This window comes from Candoia aspera, chromosome 7 (genome assembly GCF_035149785.1).
Source record: "Candoia aspera isolate rCanAsp1 chromosome 7, rCanAsp1.hap2, whole genome shotgun sequence".
Taxonomy (NCBI): domain Eukaryota; kingdom Metazoa; phylum Chordata; class Lepidosauria; order Squamata; family Boidae; genus Candoia; species Candoia aspera.
The window spans coordinates 2,959,351-2,976,663 of NC_086159.1; positions in this window are offsets into that span (position 1 = coordinate 2,959,351).

A 17,313-nucleotide genomic window follows, 5' to 3' on the forward strand; every position below is an offset into this window, starting at 1 on the left:
GAGGGCGAATAATTACACCTGGGGATGGCTAGCGCCATGAAGTGATTCAGAGGGACCAACCACACTGAAAGACTGATTAAGATCTCTTCGCCATGTAGATTTTATTATATTTATATTTTTATTGTATTTTGTAATTGTAATGGTTTTATATTTTAATCTTGTTTTATTGTAAGCTGCCCAGAGTCCCCCTGTAGGGGAGAGATGGGCAGTGAATAAATTTATAAAATAAATAAAAATAAATAAATAAACGCAGACACAAAGCTAATGAGAAGCAACCAATATGTAAATACAAAAGCTAAAATGTAAAATGGCAACTGAGCACGGAACAAAACAGACCTCAGAGGGGGTGTCCCACCCAGCTGACTCCAGTGCCTGGAAGAAGAACCAGGTCTTAAGCATTTCCTTAGAGGCAAGGAGAGTTGGGCCTGATGTAAACAGGGAGGAGATCGTTCCAGAGAACAGGGCAGCCACAGAAGGGGCAATCTTGCATTAACGAGTTAGCAATGACTGTATAAGGATAGTGGTCAATTGTTTATCATTTACTGTGCATTTCATTTTTGGTATTATTTGATTATAGAAACTCTTATGGCTCTGAGGTGTCAATAATTGATTTCATTGATGAAAATGTATCTTGAATGCCAGGGGGAGATCATACTGTACAAGCAAACTGCATATCCCTGGGATGAAATTGACTTATTAATAAAAATGAGAAGATATTCAATAGTTAAACCAATAGGCTTCTTGCCTATTACCCCACCTGTTTTAGAACCGGCCGTGAGTGTGCAAAGGGAGCTCTTTCAAATAGAACGACTCTTTGTGAGTGTGCAAAAAAAGATTGTGAGTGCATAAGACAGCACCCTCCCGCTCCCTGTCTAGAACATTGTGGAAAGACCCAACAGGTCATGGCATTTGGGAGATGAAGGTGGAACAGGCAATTGTCCTATGCTTTTGCAGAAAAAATATACAGGCAGAGAGAATGACATATGCAGACAGGAGCAAGCAAGCTAAAATCACTTGAAACCAGACACAACCGTATGACAGATGACAAGGAGTAAAGAAGCTAAATTAGTCCAAAAGCAGCAGATGATGGACGGTGGAGGCCTGCTGGCCCAAGATAAAAAGGCCTGTAAAGGAATTGCTGGAAAACCCATCCATTCACACAACAATCTACCGAGTGCTCCAACATCCCTTGCATTACCTGGCCAGTGGAGGTGGTGAGTTAGAATGTGTCTGTGCGTGTTTGCTTAAGCAATTGCGATCAGTAAAGCTAAGAGGTGAAGACAACGCTCTTTGGGCTGCCCTTTTTTTTTTTTTTTGCGTCCTCCGTTGCTACATCAGATCCTGAAGTTCAGCTCTGTAACCCCTTTCAGAACATCTACCAAGGAACCCTATAGAATTGCCTTGATATCCAGATACTAGACTCAAGTAACAAGCAACTGTGCATTTGGAGAATTAGCTGGGAAATTCTGGGAGTCGAAGTCCACACATCTTAAAGTTGCTGAGGTTGAGAAACACTGGTGTAGAACACAGTGGAAAACCATGCTGGCTGCTGAAGCAGAACAAGCGTGGTGCTTTTAGTTGGAGATTCTGCTGGATCTCCGTCCCTTCCACAAAGAAGTTAATTCACCTCCCACCATGACTTTCCTTGGGTCCTCAAGCTCTCAAGGATTATTCTGAGCAGCAGTTGTTTTTTTCAAAAACAAAAATAGAAAGGAAATGGGAGAAGATGTCAGATTTTTGTTGACATTAAGGAACAATACTCTCTGGAAAGAGATTTTTGAAAGAATATGCAGTGGGAAACCTACATGATACGGGGTGCCAGCTGGATAAAGGGGCTATTTCCAAAAGCAACGGAATAAGATGATTCTTTACGTGCTGGTGTGTGTGTGAATTCATTTTTTCTTTCTTTGCAGGACCCCGTTTCTAAAGGAGGCAATTACAGCTGCCTCATTGGTGAGAATAGATAATTACTAGATTCAGTTCCTGAAGAACTGCAATTAAGGTAACTTGAACTCTGGCAGGGCATTTGCTGTGCCAACTAGCTGGATGCTTGGGCAGATTAATGCCTGACCTTGTTCTCCCACTTCTCTTTCTTTACCAGCGTGTGAGATTTAATGCCTAGCCCCCTCCCGCCACTTCCCGGCCCTGCTTCCAGGAATCCATGCCTGGATAATGAGCAAGAAAGAAAATGTAGTGGCTTTAGAAGGAGAAGCTTTTGCCCTGTTGCTAAGCTTCCCCGCGTTAGGCACTGCAAAGAAACAAAAACCCTGTTTGTGCGGCCAGAGGAACTCGATGCGGCAATTGGGCTGAGCTCCAGGAATTATAAGAAGAAGTGGAAACAGGCTTAATCCACAGCACTGGGCTCCCTGGTTTTTCAGCTTTTCCTCTGCTCTGGAATGTTGATTTCTGATGGTGGAAAAGGGATAATAGGATGCTGGGGCAATGGGGTGGAAGAAGTCTTGAAGCAGGGAAGGCATGGGCTTCCGTTGGCTCACCTCAAGGGAGACAGGTCTTCCTTGCTCCTGAAAGCAGACAGAGGTTGACTCTGAATCTAGGGACTTTCCCTCTTGCACACAACCGTTCCTCTCCACCTGTCCATCAGAGGTAGAAGCCAGCTCGCTTGCTGGGCCTTAGCACTGATAGGCTACTCCTGCTTGGTTCCTTCTGAGTGATTGAGTTGATATGCCATCAACTCAGTGTTGGCTCTTAACCGCATAGGCCAGTGTTTGTCAACCTTGACAACTTTAAGATGTGTGGACTTCAACTGCCAGAATTCCCCAGCCAGCATGGCTGGCTGGGGAATTCTGACAGTTGAAGTCCACACATCTTAAAGTTGCCAAGGTTGACAAACACTGACATAGACAGGCCTTCTCCAGGCTGACCCTTCAGATCTCCCATGGTGTACCCAACATTGCTGTAACTGTCCATCTTGCGGGCCATCCTCCTCTTTGCTTTCCTTCCAGCTGTCCCAGCATTATGGATTTCTCAAGGGATTTCAAATGATACTAGCTGGCCGTTCAGAGGGTTGTGATCCTAGGATATCAGGAGTATTGGGAGGGATCATGTTGGAGGGGGCTTGGGACTGTGACCATGGTACACAGGAATGCCAGCAGCAAATGGAAGCTGCTGCAGAGTGTTGTAGAGTGAAGTAGAAGTGCCCGAAGGCCGGGGGTTCAAAAGTCAAGTTGGTATCTGGGACCTCATGATTAAAACCCCACCCTTTTTAATGTGCAATACATATAAAAAGGGGCAGGGTTTCAGCTGCATGGTTGGGGACTCTCTTTTGACTTTTTTGACACCCCCCCTCTCGACACCACATTGTGGAATATTCCTGTTCAGCCGTGTCCTCTTTTACAGTCCAATTTCTTTTTCTTGCACAGTTTTCCACCTCATATTTCCACCAATAATTGCTTATAATTGAACTGTGGTCAATTCTCTGACCACATAATACATATTCAGTCCTGAGTAATAATTTGGGTTTTCTCAAATAATACACACACACACACACACACACACACACACACACACACACACCCCTTCAAATCCTGGGATTCTCCCAGGTCTGGTTTTTACCTCCCTGTGATGCCATTGTAGCTACATAAGTGACTTGACTCATTCTTGGGACAAGATAAATTTCCATGAAATTTCCGTAATTTCAATGATCTTATAGCACTTTCTGGAGGAAAGATGGATTCAAAGAATGCTTACATTTTTTCTGCGATTCCTTGCCTTTCCTCAGTATGCTTCTATAGTTATCTAATGGTTGCAGTGGTGTTCCATCTACTCGACTGTTCCTGCTGTCTTTTGAGAGGAGATGATCTGTTTTGCACATTTTAAGAAAACTTTTGATATCTCCCAATCTGTAGAAAATACCATATGAGCTGGATCTTCCTAGCAGGCACCCGCTATTGGACTGTGCTTGGATCTTGGCAAAGGCTTAGTTGTGGGGGACACATCACCCCAGCTTTAATCTCTGTCATCTCAGGGTGAAAACATCAAGCAGAGACTTGGCTGTTTGGAAGGATGCCTGCGTGACCACAGCTAATTGTAAAAGGACAGATGAGTCAGATTCTGAACCGCCTCTGCCAGGGAGACCAGACCAGACGAGAACGAGCAAAACGGATCAATGGTTTTAGGAAGTAAGGTACAAGGGCGGACTACCTGAGTGCATTCTTACATTCTTTGTAGCTGGCTTTATTAGAATCCAGAACAGCTGATCAGCCACCAAAGTGCCTATCTACAAGTGACCAAAAATTAAGCTAGTAAACCACGGAAATTGCACCAGGAGGTTTTTTTTAAAAAAGAAATATAATATATATCTAATTCACGCCAACAGTTACTATACTTTATTCCACCACACTCAGAAACCATTTCATACATGGCCTTTTGTTCTTTGAATTCATCCTCTCCCTTTTTCTGAGGATCTCACCCCAGTCACTCTGCCTTCACAGCTTTATTTTGCCCTTTCAGCCTCATTCGTTCTCTCTCCACCTTTCATACTGACCACTCCTCTTGGGATTCAGTCCTCATTCGTTAGCACCCATGTCGTTCTTGATCCAATGTCTTCTCGTTTTATCACACATGTTTCTCAAGTGCTCCATTCCTGCTGCATCCAGTTTCCTTCTGGAGGTGGGGAAAATAGACGAGTCCTGTTTTTCCCCTTCCAACTGCATTATTAAGTCACAGATAGATAGAAAAAAAACAATTGGCTGAACGAGTACATCATAATCTCTTTTTCTATTTATATTTTTTTCCAATAGCATCTTTTCTGTTAACAATGTTTGGGAGAAAGGCCAAGTTTGCAGAGCAAAGAGAAGAAGAGAGGGACTTCATGATGACTAACGCTGGCTGTGTAACAAGCCAGACCTAATTATAGGGTTGCGAGACGGGGAGACTTTGCCTATCATCTCGACACTGGGACCACTATGTGCTGGCCGATGTGAAAAATGCGGTCTGTAACCTGGACTATTGCTTTTTTTTTTTTAAGAGCCAGCTGAAACATTCCACCAGAGTCTGTTGCTGAGGACAAAAATAAACCATATTCCAAAATTCTGCTGTATCCCGGAAGCACCATATTTTGAAGCACTCGGTAGAAAAAGCAGCAACATGGGAGTGAACTGAAAAGCAGGTATTTGGGGTCTCTCAGACAGGGGTCAAAAAAGTCAAGATGGTGACTGCAACAATGTGATGAAATTCCATTCCTTTTTTTTGTGCATTGCACCCACAACGCACACAAGAAACTGGCAGAGCTTCAACTGCACCATCTTGATTTTTGTCCACACCCTGCAGATCTGTCCATGAAAAATGGTTCATGAGACTTTTTTTTAAAATGTTCTGAAATTGTAGGGGAAAAATATGCCAAAGGTGAGGCAGAATGCTGTGGTTTTTAATCAGACCTAGAAGTGGTCACTTTATTCATTGGAATCCCCTCTAGGGGCACATCTCCTTCTCAAAAGAGGATGGGAAACCACAGGAAGGCTGCAAATGGAATAGGACTTTGGGTCAATGCCTGTAAAGTGCTGCCATTGGATTTGGCTGCCATCTAGCGTTCATCAGGAGTTTTGCAGCCCCCAAGTGGTAGCCCTTCGACTGTTGCTATATGCCACGTTCTCTACATATTCTGGTGACTCATATTTTGAAACTGCCCAGCCCAAATTCATCAGAAGCAGGGGTGTCCACAGGGAGGGGGTCAAAAAGGTCAGGAGGGCAGACACAACCATGTGATTGAAGCCCTACCCATTTAAATGAAGGGGTGGGGTTTCGATCACATGGTTGTGGCTGCTATCTTGACCTTTTTGACCCTCCTCCCTTTGGACACCCCTGATCAGAACCTTACTGTGGATCTCCTGCACCGTTTTGAATGCTGTTCTTCAGTTAGGACTTGGGTGCCCTTGCGTAGCAGCTCAAATGAGAATTTGTGTGAAATATTGGTTAACCCCGTGGGTTCATCTTCCTTTGGATGGTATGTTTACTTCTATTTGGAAGAAGACGGTTCCAAGAATTAGTCCTCTGTTTCCATCCCATTCCTGTATGGCTTGCAATGGATCAAGCCACGCAAGGAGTTAAACAGGGAATGTACAGAACGACAAGTTTCATAGTCCTTGTGTGGAGAGTCACTCCTGCCACACACACAAGACCACTCAGGTTGGCAAGTTTGAATGGCTTACCTTCGATGCTGAATGGAGAGAAGAAATGTAATAACACCCTTTGAACAGAATGTTCCTGCATTATTCTGGCTCTGCTGTTGAATCAGGAGGTCGTGCTTCATTTTATTCCCCCTTCGCTTGTGCTTGGCGTGCAGACCCCATGGCCCCACTTCTAATTCATCAAGTGGGCTGATCCAGAACTAAAGCTATTTGCTTTTACTTGCTGATGTCTCCATTGAGAAGTCAGAGGGGTATAATGAAGGATCTCTGGCAATATATTAATAAAGTGATGTTGTTATGCCCACCACCAGAGACGCTTATTCAACCTTCTTCGTGTCCCAGTTTAAAGTGAAGAACACCCATCCATGAGACTCTGGTTCACTGAATGCCTGGAAAAGGAACATCATTTAGGGCACCCATTTGTGCTTTTGGCCACACGGATAAAGATTTTGGGTCACTGGCATGCTGGTAGCCTCCAAGAATCAAAATACTAGATTTGGGCAATATTTGTGGGTAAAATATGAATCTATGTACAGGAAATGAGGTTGTGGCAGAGGGTCACCATGAATATAACAACTGATTATGGACAGTCAAGATCAGGCAATATGTGGTCCAGCTTTTACTGGTTGATTAAACAGAATGTTGTATAAACTTAATATAATATTTACTTTGAAATTGTAGAAAGGTTCTGAAAAGTATTATCATGATTTTTAGATTTTTTTAGTGTTTCTTTTCCTCTCTTTCACTGTTCTTCTTTTTTTCCCCGCTTTCTTTTTTTAGTTTGTACTGCTTAGTTTACCCTTTTTTGGTTATGTAACACAACAATACTTTAAACACACTTAGGGAAGAAAAAACAGGCATGGGTATCAGATAGGTAGTTCCTGGCTTAGCAATACAGGTAGTCCTTGCTTAACAACCACAACTGGGACCAGAATTTCAGTTGCTAAGCAAAGCGGTCATTAAGCGAATCTGACCCAATTTAATGACCTTTTTTGTGGTGGTCGTTAAGTGAATCACACAGTTCCCCATTGATTTTGCTTGCCGGAAGCCATCTGGGAAGGTTGAAAATGGTGATCACGTGGCCGTGGCACACTGCAACAGTCATAAGTGCAAGGACTGGTAGCAAGTCGGTTTTCCCAGCACCATCGTAAGTCCAAACCATTGCTAAATGAATGGTCATTAAGCGAGGACTACCTAGAGTACTTCCAAGAAGGATCTGGGTGTCCTGGCAGAGCACAGATCAAGCATGAGCCAGGAATGTGCCACAAGTACCAAAAGTGCCAATGCAGTTTTGGGCTGCATCAGTGGAGGTATGGTGTCAAAATCATGGGAAGTGATAGCTCTGCTTTGCATCGCACTGGTCAGACCACAACTGGGACACTATGTCAAGTTTTGGTCATCAAAATACAAAAAGGATGCTGAGGAACTGGAAAGAGTGCACAGAAGAGCAACCAAGAGAATGAGGCACTTAGAGGCTCAATCCAAGGTGGAAAGTTTAAAGGAACTAGGTGCGTTTGGCCTAAGAGGAGAAGGCTGAGGGGAGACATGAGAGCAGTCTTCCACTACCTGAAGGGAAGAAGGTATGGATTTGTTCTCCATAATTCCCAAGGGTAAGACAAGGACCAAGGGATGGAAGCTTAACAGAGAGCTATTAAGCAGCAGAACACGCTGCCTCCTGGAGTCTTAAGGTCCATCACTGGAGGTTTTCAAGAAAAGACTGAACAGCCATTGGACGGAGATGGTCTGAGGATTCTTACTGCATTGGGCAGGGGGTTGGACTAGATGACTTCCAAGGTCTTTCCAACTCTAAGATTCTATGAGTGTAGGAAATCTATCAACTGTTATTACTTGCATTATTAATTGAAATGCTTGTTATTATGTGCCATCAAGTCATTTTCGACTCCTAGCAGCCATGATGATCTATCCCTGACCTGTTCTTTCAAAACTGCCAATGGTGCCCCCATCACCACCGTAACTGAGTCCCTCCCCCTTGCTGCCGGTCATCCTCTTCTTCTCTTTCCTTCCACCTTTCCCAGCGTCAGAGCCTTCTCCAGAGAGCTGCCAGGTCTTCACATAATGTGTCTGAAGTAGGATAATTTGAGCCTGGTCCTTTGTGCCTCGAGTGAGAACTCTGGGTTGCTTTGTTCGATGATTGGTTTCTTTGTTTTCTTGGCTGTCTATGGGATTCTCAGGAGTCTTCTCCAAATGCTTGTTTACACACACACACACACACACACACAGGCAGAGCTTTGATTGCACTATCATGGCTGCCATCTTGACTTTTTGGACCACACTGTGAAGATACTCCTGAGGTGGAGGACAACTTAAATAAGAGGTTGTAGTCTCAACATGCTTAGCAAGGGCATTTAAAGACCCAGCAGTGACATATATATATATATACACACACACACATACACACACACACACACACACATATACATACACACACAAACACACACACACACAAGCTTGCAGCGGCATCTGGAGTGGGCAACTCAGTTGGCAGCTGGACCCATGCAATCAAAGCTCTGTCCTTTTCTTCGTGTGATGCGTGCAGACATGGCTGTGCTCCAGTTGCACAGCCGTGGCCACCATCTTGAATTTTTGGCTGCCCCCCCCTAAACAGATGCCCCCATGCACTTGGATACTTCTCAGCACTCTTTTTTTGTTGCTTCAGTTTGGTGAAGCTGGTCCATTGAGATAATTTATGGCTTGGTGGGTACTGGAAATGATTCAGAAAATAGCTTGGTTTGGCCACCCAATTCCTGGGTGAAGGCCAGCAGAAGTTCTCTTCTTGAATCTTAACGTGAATGTACCCAGTCCCTTGCTGCCCAGATGCTGTTCACAGTCCCCTCATTTGTGATTGTTCCAGCCTCCACACCTAGTGAGATGTCCTCTGATTTGAGTAGGTCCTCGGAAGCAGTTCTAACCTGGTGAGTGCTTACATATATTGGCTTGTCTGAAAGAACTACTGACAGGGAGAGATGGAATCAAATGTGGCCCATCCCTTAAAACAGGGTCTCTCCACCAGGGTTCCGTGGCACCCTCGGGTTCTGCAAGAGGTCTCTAGGGGTTCCCTGGGAGATCTCGATTTATTAAAAAAATTATTTCAAAGTCGGGCCACTTCACCTTAAAGAGGTAAGTTTCATTCTTTATTTTCAGTTTAAGAACACTGTGAATGCATCTAGACAGGCCTACCCATGAAAGGAATACAATCATTTTGCAATTTCTGGGCTCTCTTTGAGCCTGAATGTGCAGGGGTTCCCCGAGGCCTGAAAAACGTTTCAAGGGTTCCTCCAGGGTCAAAAGGTGGAGAAAGGCTGCCTTAAAATAAGACGCCGGGTTCCCCCAGCTGAAAATAACTACCAGCATGTATCTGCGGTCAATTGAGCTAAATCGATTGCGGCTGTGAAACTGCTGCTGGCGAGGCGTCTATGCTGCGTTGGCGGAAAAACTGTTCCTGCTTTTCAGATGGAAATTGAGTCGCAGCTGGAATGGTGAATGATGTGGTCTGAGATTAAAAAAAAAAGGAATAGATTCTGAAAGACAAAACCGAGTACTACATCCTGTCATTCGGTGTTATTTTTCTCCTTTAACTGGGGTGTTTTTTAATGCAAGATAAAACACACACGTCAAACCAATGAGCTAAGACACCAAAACTGTTCCTCCGGGCTAATTTCTTTCCCTCCCTGCCTTTACTCATGTTAATACAATACAGTGAAAATTGTGTTTAAAGGTGCTGTTGCAGATTCTCCAGTGCTTATTATAGGTAGTCCTCACTTAACAACCATTCATTTAGTGATGGTTCAAAGTTACAACGGTGCTAGAAAAACTGACTTACGACCAGTCCTCACACTTATGGCTGTCACAGCGTCCCCGTGGTCACGTGATCATGATTTGGGCACTTGGCAACTGGTTCACATTTATGACTGTCGCAGCATCCCATGGTCATGTGATCACCATTTTCAACCTTCCTGGATGGCTTCTGGCAAGCAAAATCAATCAGGAACTGTGTAATTAACTTAACAACCATGTGGTTTGCTTAAAGTCCGCAGTGATTCGCTTAATGACTGCCGCAGAAAAGGTTGTAAAATCGGGTCAGATTTGCTTAATGACCACTTCACTTAGCAACCAAAATTCTGGTCCCAATTGTGGTCGTTAAGCGAGGACTACCTGTATCAATGATCTGAAATATGATCATATGAGAAACTAGATGACTCCTCTAACGATTTGCTCAAAATAATTATTTTTAAAGAAATCCTCCTTTTGTTTCTCCTTGTCCAAATAAATTAAAATAATTTATCTTGGTTGAACTTATTACCTGATCCACCTTCACTTAGAATTTCCTGAGTTTTAATAGCTTTTAATGCTACAGGAGTTACTATTGTTGCACAGCTTCTATTTCCTTCTTGTTTTTATTACAGTGAGAACAGGCTTTTCAATATAGAATTTATCATAGTGTACATTACTCTATATTTTATCCAACCAAAGGTAGTTTTTCTCATTTTGTTTCATGTTCCTCTTTTGTGCTATCAGCCCCTTGAGAATATACCTTTTTGTGTGTTTCATAAGGTTATCTTATCCCGGGACTGCAAATGATCGGTGCTTGTCTTTGGGGAAAAAGAAATTTTTTTTTATGGTTAGGAGTAGGGGTAGAGTGCGGCTGGAGATGGAGTGGGGCTTCCAATTTGCTGGAGGGGGGGGGCTGTGGGATTAGTAGCTGATTCGGCGACTCAGGATAAGGGACCAAGCGTGGCTTAGACTAAATCTTTTTATAGGTAAAGCCCAGCTCCGCGTGACGGAAGTGGGCTCCCATCATTTCCCCCCTAGCTCCTGCCCACCTAGCAGTTTGAAAGCAGACCATCTGCGAGTAGATAGATAGGTACCCCCGTTTCGGTGGGGGGAAATGCTGGCGGTGCTCTGCACGGGAGCAGGAGCTGGCGCTGGATCTGCCTGGGCGCGAACGGCGGAGGACCGGCGGAGAAAAAGCCGCGGATGAGCTGACTTTCCTGGGAACGCTGCTGGCCAGCTGGTGCGAAGCCAGCTCGCCCTCTCGTGGTGCACCGGTGCAACAAAGAACTGGCAACTAGCGGCACCAGGACATCTACTGGGTGTAAAAACATTATAGATTCCCTGGCCTTGTGTGCCTGCTCTTCGCACTGAAGACGTTGCCTAGTCTGGCAACAAAACGTCTGCAAGAAAACAACCAGGCTGAGAGAGCACCCAGGACTCCACCGTTCAACCCTGAGCTACAAACATTCGCTGCAATTGTGTGCCATATGCTAAATAAAATAAATACATATAGGTGTTAGGGGGAGATTGGGGCTAAGCTTGGTCTTCCTTGAAGTGGATGCCAAGACCTGATGAGTAGACTAGGAGGTGAATTTTTATGTGCAGTGTTCTTCTTACATGCATAATATGTTTAGAATTTAGTGATGGAGTCTTGGTGAGGGAAAGCATTTTTATAAGCATTATGTTCAGGTTAGGGGTAAGGTTAAGGTTCCTTGAACTCTAAGCTAAATGTAAGAAAAACGGGATAGAATCAGGCTGAAATTTTATGGATAGTGGTTGTTTAAGGGTTAGGCTTAGCAATCGAAGCGAATATTTGTAGCTCAGGGTTGAACAGTGGAGTCCTGGGTGCTCTCTGAGCCTGGTTGTTTTCTTGCAGACGTTTCATGGCCAGACTAGGCAACGTCTTCAGTGAGAACAGGGAGTGGGCCTTGCCCTCAGTTTATACACCGTGGCTTGCCCTGCTTGTGTTGGTGGGGTGTTGATCTCTCCCTGGGAGTTCTTTGGTTGGGCTGTTGTTTGCTGCTTGGTTGATTGACTGAGTTAATAGTTCCTTGATTAAGGTGTATTGTGCTGTTGGATGGTTCATCTGGTGTTAATCCTAGTGTTGGTTTTTGCATATCTGGGTGTCGGTTGCTGGCGAGGGGGTGTCCTGGTCTTTTGGCTTTTCTATTGTCTCTTTTGAATGGTGTGTAAATGTTGTTTACCTCTATGTGTCTGTTGATGGCTGCTTGGTCTGAGTGCCAGGCTTCCAGGAATTCCCTGCCATTTTTGGATTTGGCTTGGTTTAGGATGCTCACCGTTTCCCAGTTGAAACTATGGTTGAGTCTGTCCATGTGTTGTGAGATGAAGGAGTTCTCATCGTGTCTTCTGACTGCCAGTGGGTGTTCGTGGATGCGCTCTGCTGCTCTCCTGCCTGTCTGTCCTACATAGTGGCTGTTACAGTCTTTGCACTGCGTGTTGTAAATAACTCCTGTTTTTTCCTCTTGGGCTATTGGGTCTTTTGGGTTGCTTAGGTTAGGATTAGGTTATCTAAGGTATATCTTATGGCTGAGACTGCGTGCTCGGGCTAGGGAGAGAAAAAAAATATATTTTTGGAGGGGCATAGGGCAATATTAGAGGTAGGGTCCAGCTTCCTCGAAGTCTATGGTAAAAATGAGTGTGAATTTGGGTGATTTTTTATAGATAGTGGAAGTCTTAGGATTGTATGATGGTTAGGATTGAATGCCAGGGAAATATTTAAGTTAAGGAAAATATTTTATGGGCTTCAGGCTGAGGTCAGGGTTTGGATTAAATCTCTTTAAATCTGGGTTTGGGTGAATTTTTATTGATAGTGGATATCTTTAGATCTTAATGTAGTTGGGATAACATTAAGGGAGAGATTTTATGCATATGGGGCTGAAGTTGCAGTTGGAGTTAGATTTCCTTGAAATCTGGGCTACATGTGTGATATCAGGGTGGATTTTTCTGGGTAGTGGAATGTTTGTGGTTTTATTGTGGTTGAGGTTGGGTGCTGAGGTGGGAGATGGGGCAAACATGTTATGAGTGTTACCTTGAAGTTAGGATTAGGGTTCCCTAAACCTTATCTCAACCAAAGCCTTCCTTCAGGATTGAAACCTGACCATAATGTGGACCTTGGGCTACTATCACCCATAAGAATTCACCCTGGTTCTAGCTATCATGGTAGAAGTTTTTTGTTTGTTTGTTTTTTGTTTCCACGTTTGCTTTCTGTCCTAACATTCTGGCAGTTACTTGGGTAGAAAAGAAAAAAAAATGTCATGTCTTCATTGGATCAGCATGTCTTGTTCATCTACAAAAAAATTACTTTTCTTGTGTCTGCACCAGATTAATTATAAGTATTAATGTCAAACTCCTCACACACCATGATCATGTCTAGCAAAAATAGAAGGGTCTACAATTCAGATATGCCACTAATGGTATACATTTTATGGACATGCACTGTTATACAGATGTAGTGTGGGGATTCTGAATGGGTAAATTCATTCAGGATTGGAGACTCATAAGATAGAGAAGATGAAGTGATGCAATGTGATCTGGGATTCTTTTGTGCTTGTGAAACCTGGTAGCAGATAGAGTTGGGAGGACACGGCCAGCTAAATTCAAGAGGCCGTTGACGACTGTTCAAGAGTGTGTTAAAAGGCCATCTCTCAGTTCAGCTATACTTGACAACTCCTATCTAGTCTCCAATCTCAATATTTTGTGAAAAGTTATTGAGAGCATGGTCAGGAATCAACTTCAGATGCTTGTAGAAGAAATGGATTATTTGGATCCCTTGCAGTCAGGATTCAGACCAGGGTATGGAATGGAAAAAGCATTGGTCCCTCAGTTAGTAGGAAAACTGAGATTAATTACTGTAATTAATTTACTTGGGACCCCCCCCCAAGTAATTTTGATACTTGGACCAAATTAATTCTGATACTGGGCCCCCTAAAATCCCTACCTGAACAAAGGGCTTGCTGGTGAGAAAAATGAGAACTTTTATGTTTGATATAGTTTCAAATGAATTTAAAGATTGTTTGAAAGACCATTAATTTCATTTTTGCCTGAATTTTTCTTGTTTTGTTGATGAACATCTAGTACAGCAGATGTCATTCGACCCCAGACATGCCCACTTATGTATGAAGGATGTCAATTGGCTTCTTGCATGGAACTTACAAGATGGGATATTTGTAAGCACTTTTAGTCAAAGTAAAATAATAGTTTTAAACATCAGACTGGGACATCTTTTTCCACCCTGCAAATGACAATTCTCATAGCTAAACCATGCAGACCCATATTTATTAAGCCTCAGCAGGTAATGGCACTTAGCCATGCTTGGCCAATCTCAGAAGCTGAGCTGGATCAACCCTAATTAGCATTCAGAAGGGAGAAACCACCTAAAAAATTCTGGAAAGTTGAAAAAATACCCTAGAGAAGGCAGTAATGACAGAACACTTCCACCTTTACCGTATACAATACTTGTTTCTATTAAACCCAAAGCACGATGGTCCTATGCAAGCGCTAGAAAGGGTGTCCCTTTTTGTAGTTCAAATAAAAATCAGAGATTTCTTTTGCATTCCTTCTAGTTGTTCTGTTATTTAAGCTTCTTCAGGTCACTTAGTGTTTCTGAAGAGCCAGCAGCTTCTGAAGAATGTTTTGCAGCTTAGGTCATTGTGTTCCACAATAAACGTTTGGTGGTTACCATAGGGATAAAAATGACTTAAGAGTATTTGTGAGCTGCAGTGAAAGAAAGAAAGAAAGAAAGAAAGAAAGAAAGAAAGAGGAAGGAAGGAAGGAAGGAAGGAAGGAAGGAAGGAAGGGAGGAGGGAGGGAGGGAGGAGGGAGGGAGGGAGGGAGGGAGGAGAAGGAGGGAGGGATAGAAGGAAGGGAGGGGTAGAAGGAAGGAAGGGAGGAAGGAAGGAAGGAAGGAAGGAAGGAAGGAAGGAAGGACCTTACCAAATCTAAACCCATGTTTTGGCATGTATTAGCAATGGAGTATTCACAAATTTCCGGAGATAATAGACAGATCAAGAACGAGCTCATTGGCTTCCTCCTGTACAGCAATGGACAAAGAAAACTCACCAGCTGCTGGAGATGTTTTGCAATGCAAAAGACATTCCATCGCGGAAGAGGGGTGATCAGGGCCGCAACCAGGGTCTGTGTCACCTGGGGCAAACTTGGATTCTGAGCCCATTTTGGTGCCCCCCCCCAAAATGAGCACTCATTTTGGCACCCCACCAGCGCGGCACCCAGGGCACGTGCCCCACTTCCCCCCCCCCCCCAGTTGCAGCCCTGGAGGTGATTACTGCAAGGCATGGACAGCACCCTCTTAATCCCAGTGGGCTTTGCATTATATTTAACTTTTTACTCAAAAGTCACCTTTCAGTTACCAACTGAATTCTGCTGCTCGACAGGCGTCATCATAAGCTAAGCTAGTCCTGTACAGGGTACTTCAATATGAGATCATGACTTGGAAGCTGGCTTGCGTGGCCACAGCGTGTGATGCTGCGTTGACAGGTTGATACGGCATGATACTACCCTGCCGGTGTCCCTTTGTGCAGGGCTTTGGCAAGGGCGTTTGGAGGCCTCTTTTGGTGATAGGAATATGTTTTTGCTCCTCTCTGGTTTGCCGGATCCGATTCCTTGCTCTAGTTTATTATTACATTGCCTTATCCCTTTTAATGTTGTTTACTTGTGAACCACCCAGAGTTACTGGGACTTGGGCAGTATACAAATTTAGATGATGGTGACGACTACAACCATGTGCACTTTAGGATCAGGCTGGTTTCACAGCTAGTCCTTTGTCCAACTGCATCTGAGAGAGGCCAATAACTGCCACAAGGGTATTATCTGCTTCTCTGGAAGAACGGTAAGCCAAGTTATGGAAGTATGCTTTGATCTCCAAAATAACTGTTCCTTAGAAGCAAATGCTGAATAGAATTTCATTCAAAGTGGAAAGGTTCCTGGACTATAACTTAATATATGGATTTGAACCCCATCCGAAATGTGATTTTTAAAAAAATGTGTACTGTTCATACCTCAATTTCACGAGACATTTAAAGTAAAACAGATTCTGCTGTGACACAACCTGTTGTAGCTTATAATTTTATGGGGTGATTTATACTGTGGCGATCATGGTTGTTGATATTTATCCTAGCTTAAAGCTTAATAGTGATGTGTGGTCATTGAAAACAATGTTACATTCAATAATTCATAAATTACTAATAATATACCGGAAAACTGTAACAGTAAGTGAGGGAGGTCACTGCCTGTAGTGTCTGTCATGGCGAGGAAACAAATGGTTGATGTTAAGTATTTCATTGCAAAGAAAGGTACTGTGTCCTCGTCCACACTAATAGATGGAGCATGCTAAGCTTTGCTCAGATGTCTGTATCATCTCTTTGTGCACATTAAAAGTACCATGTTCATCAAAGCTTGAATTCTGAAAGAGATGTCTCTTTCTCTCTCATTTTATGACCTTGAAAGCTTTTGGATATTATTTTTCTTTCACCATTCATTTGTCAGACTTCAACAACAACCCACAAAATTGCAAGAGGAAGGTTGGAAAAAAAAAAATAGAGCAAATGGAAAAAGAAAGTTACCATTACTGATCATTTATCTTGCTTTTTCAGTAGGTATGAGTCCAGTCGACAGGTATGCTATGTTGTTCTAAATTGCAATTTGTACATTTCACACCCCAAAGTAAGAATTTTTGGCCTGTAATCTACAGTAACACACAAACAACAGTTCAGACACATAATAAGTTTATTATGGTATATGGCAAACATCAGACACTTTTAACCATTCTCTGGTGTCCAAAATGGCTTCATATTTAGTAAGAAAAATAATCTTTCTACTTAATATAGCCTTTACATTGTAAAAGGAACAGATTTTAATTAACAATCTTGGCTTTCAAGAAATTGTTGCTTGTGCCCCAAAAATGTGCCCTTCCCCTCTTTCATAAAGGCCATGTTTTCCCGAGTTCCACGGATAGATTAAATGTACCGTACAAAAATAAATAAACAAACAAACAAACAAAGGGAATAAAGGAAAGAAAAGAAAAAGAAAAAGAAATATTTGGCATGGCAGAATTTTAAGACTTCGCATCCCCTTTTCAGTGTAACAAAAATAAAGCGCAACCCCTAAAAACTCTTTTAACCCATCATAAAAGTTTTACAGACAGACAGAACCCTTGCAGTAGCTTTATTTAAGAAATCACGTACTTAGCAGATATAACACACATCCGGTATTTTAGTTCCTGATAGCAAGTGCATAGATTTTGTTAAGATGGTTATTCCCCACTTTTAGAGCATGTTTCATGATCAAAAGATTGGAGACTTTCCAGTGATTGTGCTAGAGCATTTGAGAAAAGAGAGAA